Source organism: Rana temporaria, chromosome 6 (assembly GCF_905171775.1).
Source record: "Rana temporaria chromosome 6, aRanTem1.1, whole genome shotgun sequence".
NCBI lineage: Eukaryota > Metazoa > Chordata > Amphibia > Anura > Ranidae > Rana > Rana temporaria.
In genome coordinates this window covers 11531793-11538133 of record NC_053494.1, presented here as the reverse complement: position 1 = coordinate 11538133, position 6341 = coordinate 11531793, and the positions used below count along the sequence as shown (strand labels likewise).

The 6341-nt window shown below is 44.2% G+C and overlaps 1 non-coding gene across 1 annotated transcript; it reads right to left on the bottom strand.

Moving 5' to 3' along the window:
• Positions 1-5035: 5035 nt before the first annotated feature.
• On the bottom strand, positions 5036-5107 carry TRNAC-GCA. The gene has a single exon. It is a non-coding gene; the product is annotated as a tRNA-Cys (tRNA).
• Between the last annotated feature and the right edge of the window lie 1234 nt (positions 5108-6341).

Sequence of the window (6341 nt, the reverse complement as noted above, 5' to 3'; positions counted from 1 at the left end):
TCCTTTCTCTATCTGCAATTTAGAGAGCGTCCTGACTCTCCTGCTCGCCCCCTCACGGGAGGGGGCGAGCACGACACTCCACACCAGGGAGTAAGCCTCGCATTACTGTGTGAAGTTACAGACAGAAGAACAGGAAGTGAAGATTTCTCAGAAGAAATAAGGACATTTACAAGAAGGATGAGGTAAGTGAAGGAGGACTGCACTACGGTAAAGGAAGCTATTTAGGAAAAAACAATTGTACCTTTACAACCCCTTTAAAGTAATAACACCCTAAAGCAGCAATGGATAGGCTTACAAAGGGACAAAACCAATAAGTGTTAAGAACTGAAAGTCCCAGAATGCCTTGCTCGCTCATGGCTGGGTGACTGTGACCTGTTCTGTTTTTGTGTAGCAGGCCTATGCTAAGGTAAAACTATTCTCTATGACGAAGCCATACAGGGCGGGTGATTAAAGGGTATTTAAATTTCTTTAAATTAATTAATTTATTTACTGACGTTTTGGTGTGTAAAATTTACCAAAAAAAATATATATTTTTTGTTTTTATTTGTTCGATAATAAAAAAAAAAAACTCCCTACTTTTACCCATTTTCTACTTTTTTTTTTTTTCCCTCCGCCCCCCCCATGCTTCTACCCTACTCCTTCCTCACAAACCAAAATCCCCCGAGTGACCCGACCAAAACCTGCCGGTCCCCAGGAGAGTTTTTGCACCCATCACACTACTGTTTTGTAGGATCTCCTTAGGGACATAACCCTCTTCCCCCCCACATCCAGTCTCCACAAGGTTGGTGTGCCAGTTCTGTACAGTCCATGTTCTGATTTCCTACAATACGGATCACCTACCTTGTGTTTTCCTATTGTACGGATCACCTACCTTGTGTTTTCCTATGCTACGGATCACCTACCTTGTGTTTTCCTATTGTACGGATCACCTACCTTGTGTTTTCCTATGCTACGGATCACCTACCTTGTGTTTTCCTATTGTACGGATCACCTACCTTGTGTTTTCCTATGCTACGGATCACCTACCTTGTGTTTTCCTATGCTACAGATCACCTACCTTGTGTTTTTCCTATGCTACGGATCACCTACCTTGTGTTTTCCTATGATACGGATCACCTACCTTGTGTTTTCATATGCTACGGATCACCTACCTTGTGTTTTCCTATGCTACGGATCACCTACCTTGTGTTTTCCTATGCTACGGATCACCTACCTTGTGTTTTCCTATGCTACGGATCACCTACCTTGTGTTTTCCTATGCTACGGATCACCTACCTTGTGTTTTCCTATGCTACGGATCACCTACCTTGTGTTTTCCTATGATACCGATCACCTACCTTGTGTTTTCCTATGATACCGATCACCTACCTTGTGTTTTCCTATGCTGTGGATCACCTACCTTGTGTTTTAGTCATGTTACTATCTGCAAGCAGCACTCCGCTTTTATTGTTCTTTATACAAATCTTATGTACATGAATTAATTTATGTTGTTGTGCAATGTCACACTATTGTTGTAATACCGAGTGACCAAAGAATTTATGGGGAGGGGGGGAATACATATGTAAGCATCTTTAACTGTTATTAAAAAAATGCCTTTTTTTCATGCTGAAATTGTGGATTCTTTTTTTTTAATTGTCTTCTCTAATTACTGCAACTATATATATTGTGTGTGTAATAAATATATATATATATATATATATATATATATATATATATATATATATATATATATATATATATATATATATATATATATATATAAGGTTCGGGTCTCCCGCTGCAATCATGACACATAATTAATGAGTGCAGTTGAATGTTCTATTACTGAGCTATTTCTTCCTTCTTCCATTCTTCTTTATTCTCTTCTATTCTTTCTTCTCTCTTTTTATTTTTTTTTCTCTTTTTTTTTTTTTTTTTTTTCTCTCTTTCTCTTTCTCTTTCTCTTTCTCTTTTTTTTTTCTTTTTCCTAACTTTTGTCTTTCACAAGACCTGGGGGGGAGAGGGGGAGGCAAAGTCTGTCTCTGTCTGTCTCTCTCTCTCTCTCTCTCTCTCTCTCTGTGTCTCTCTCTCTGTGTCTCTCTCTCTGTGTCTCTCTCTCTGTGTCTGTCTGTCTCTGTGTCTGTCTCTCTCTCTCTGTGTGTGTCTCTCTCTGTCTCTCTCTGTCTCTGTGTCTCTCTCTGTGTGTCTCTCTCTCTCTCTGTGTCTGTCTCTGTGTCGGTCGTTGATCATGAACTTGCATACAAACGGCAAAGAATTATTGGCCAACAAACGCGAAACTGCGTGGTTTTTCAGCTCTTTAGCGCCACCCTTTGGGCAACTTCTGTTAATGTTGTGTTATGGTGAGCATGCGTGTTTGTACTTTGGATTTTTGTGTGACGGACTTGTGTACACACAATTAGAAAATCCGACAACACACATTTTGTTGGCGGACAATTTTAAAGCATGCTATCCAACATTTGTTGGCGGAAAATCCCAAATTGTCCAATGGAGCGTACAAACGGTTGGATTTTTCGACTACGACCTTTCATCACACAATTCCCGTTGGATATTCCGATTGCGTGTATGAGGCTTAAGACAGGCCATAGATCAGGGATATGCAATTAGCAGACCTCCAGCTGTTGCAAAACTACAAGTCCCATCATGCCTCTGGGTGTCATGTTTGTGGCTGTGAGAGTCTTGCTATGCCTCATGGGACTTGTAGTTTTGCAACAGCTGGAGGTCTGCTAATTCCATAGATCATGGGTCTTCAAACTACGGCCCTCCAGTTGTTCAGGAACTACAATTCTCATTATGCCTAGTCATGTCTGTGAATGTCAGTGTGTTACAATGCCTCATGGGATGTGTAGTTCTACAACAGCTGGAAGGCCGTAGTTTGAGGATCCCTGCCATAGATGATGCAGTTTTCTTTCCTGCAGCTATGCATTGCTGGAAAGAAAAACGGTAAATTCCCTCATTAACGTAGCCAGTGTTGATGGGAGAATCCCTACCGTGGAGCTATTGTGTTCTTCCAGCACGCACACAGAGAGCTGTCCATACCGAGAGAACAGTTTTTACTTCTAGTGGCTATACAGTTGAAAAAGTATTCATACCCCTTAAATGTCTCATGTTACGACCAAAAACATACATGAATTTGATGTGATTACATTTTTTTTTCTTTTACACACTATGATTGCTTAAAACATTAATCACTGTTATGAGCAATCTTTTTTTTTTTTTTTTTTTTTTTATGAATGACATCCATTCATCCAATGTGCACTTCTGGGAAGCTGTGATTGGCCACAGCTATCACATTGGTCCTGTCTGTAACATGTGATTACTGTGACCAATCACAGAGACCAACACAGTGAATGATCGCCTTTCAACGTGTACAACTGTCATGTGATTGGTCATATGTCACCAGCAGCAGCCCAGTACAATGATCTGCCATCCACTGTGTCCAGTGGACCGCTCTAGTGTGATCCCTAGGAAGACATCATACGATGTCCACCCAGGATGTGAGAGCTCAGCCGTCATTTGTTAATAAGCCGGGTGGGAAGCAGTTAAAATATTACTAAAGGCATACCTCCCAACTTTTTGAGATGGGAATGAGGGACACCTATCAGCAAAAGTATGCAGGCATAGGACACACCCCTTGCCACGCCCCCTTAAAGGAGAACTGTACAAAAAAAGAAGTGCTTTTTTTTTTTTTTTTTTTTTTACCCCTACTATTACTTTATATTGGCTTTTGGGATTTGGAAATGCAGCAATTTAGAAATCAGATGAAAGGTTTAGTGCTGGAAAATACTTTTTTGTTTTTCGGATAGGGTGACCAGTTTTTATTGCAGTCTGTGCCCCCGTCACAGAGATTCAGCTTCTCTATTTGTCATGTTTACCATTATCATTGAAAGTAAAAGAGAACCCCATATTTTGGGTTTCCCCCAGAAAAAGTAATAGAGGGGAAATCTTCTAATGGTGACACTTGTTCTGGTGACCTGGGGGTCCCCCAAGAAATTCCCTTAATTTGCAGGGATTTCCTATCACTTCCTGTTTGGCTATGGGACAGGAAGTGAAAGGAAATCTCTGCAATGGGACACAGATGGGGGGGAAATCTGACTCTCCATTACTCTATCCAAAATGACAAAAAAATGTTGCCTATAGTTCTACTTTAAACCTACATGAAAGGTCAACCTGGACGTGGACCAGAGGACTGCAGTTGAATGCTCCACTACTAAACTACGTTCCCTCTGTTTTCCTGTTTTTGAGGTTGATTTATTTTTCCTTTATGAGGCTTTTTCCAGCGCAGAGCATTGAGGGCGAGATTCACAGAAGAGATACGACGGCGTATCTCCTGATACGCCGTCGTATCTCTGTGATCCGCCCGTCGTATCTATGCGGCTGATTCATAGAATCAGTTCCGCATAGATAGCCCTAAGATCCGACAGGTGTAATTGACTTACACCGTCGGATCTTAGGCTGCAATTCTAGGCCGGCCGCTAGGTGGCGATTCCATTGCGGTCGGCGTAGAATATGCAAATGACTAATTATGGCGATTCACGAACGTACGCTTTACCCGTCGCTCTAACTTGTTTCCGTCGAGATACGCCGCGTAAAACTAAGGCTGCCCTCTAGGTGGACTAGCCAATGTTAAGTATGGCCGTTGTTCCCGCGTCGAAATTTGAAAAATCACGCCGTTTGCGTAAGTCGTCCGTGAATGGCGCTGGACGCCATTTACGTTAACGTCGAAACCAATGACGTCATTTAGCGCAATGCACTTCGGGTAATTTGACGGACGGAGCATGCGCAGTACGTTCGGCGCGGGAACGCGCCTAATTTAAATGGTGCCCGCCCACATTTGAATTAGGCGGGCTTGCGCCGAGCGAATTTACGTTACACCGCAGCAAGTTTACAGGTAAGTGCTTTGTGAATCAGGCACTTACGCTGTAAACTTGCGGCGATGTAACGTAAATGGGATACGTTACGCCGCCGCTGCGTAACGTAATTGTACCTGAATCTGGCCCTGAGTTCCTCTGAAGAAAGTGCAAACCAAAAATTATGAAGGGGACACCCGGATTTGAACCAGGGACCTCTCGATCTGCAGTCGAATGCTCTACCACTGAGCTATATCCCCCTCCTTGATGTCTAAGCTCTCTAATGCAACCCTATGAGAGCGGAGCCACCTGCATCCACAAAACAAGCCACCATTTCCATGAAAAACCCCCTCAAGTCTAATTACCATCAATAAATACTTCTTCTATGGTCCTTTGTCATCCTTAAGCATGTAAACAATGTACCCTTTGAAATGTTCATTCAGATTAACAGGCCATTCCTCACACACCTAGGTAGACTTGCATAAGATTAACATATCAAAGGGTCAGCGGCTGTCCTTTTGATATGTTAAAATAGAGTTGTCTCGGACAACTCAACCATTATCAACTGAATGCTGGCCTGGTCAATATTGTACTGTATGTGTACATATATATAATAATCTTACAAAAATCGGCCAACATATCAGCGATGGACTGGCCATCGGGACTACCGGGAGATTCCTGGTGGGCCAATGGCTCAGTGGGCTGGTCAGAGGTCCGCGGTGATTTTCCCTGTCAATCGCCGACAGCTGGCGCCTGACGGGTAGATCGAAAATGAGATAGCATGCAGAGTAGCGCAGGAAGCGTGTCTGATAAGTTCTCTCTCATGTCACGGCACTGACGGCAGTCATGCTGCACCGCGGCGGCCCCTCCTCTCTTCTCGTCGATCCCCATTTGATTGTGACATCATCTGGGATGGACGAAAAGAGAGGAGGGGCTGCCCCGGGGTGCAGCATGACTGGCGTCAGTGCCGTGACATGTGAGAGAACTTATTAGACACGCTTCCTGCGCTACTCTGCATGTTGGCTGGTAAACAATGTGCTATGTGCCACCATGTGCTATGTACCCTGTGCCCCATGCCCTGATGTGCCCCATGCCCTGATGTGCTATGTGCCCCATGCCCTGATGTGCCCTCGTGTGCTATGTGCCCCATGCCCTGATGTGCCCCCATGTGCTATGTACCCTGTGCCCCATGTCCTGATGTGCCCCATGCCCTGATGGGCTATGTGCCCCATGCCCTGATGTGCTATGTGCCCAATGCCCTGATGTGCTATGTGCCCCATGCCCTGATGTGCTATGTGCCCCCATGTGCTATGTACCCATGTCCTGATGTGCCCCATGCCCTGATGTGCTATGTGCCCCATGCCCTGATGTTCTATGTGCCCCCATGTGCTATGTACCCTGTGCCCCATGTCCTGATGTGCCCCATGCCCTGATGTGCTATGTGCCCCATGCCCTGATGTGCTATGTACCCTGTGCCCCATGTCCTGATGTGCC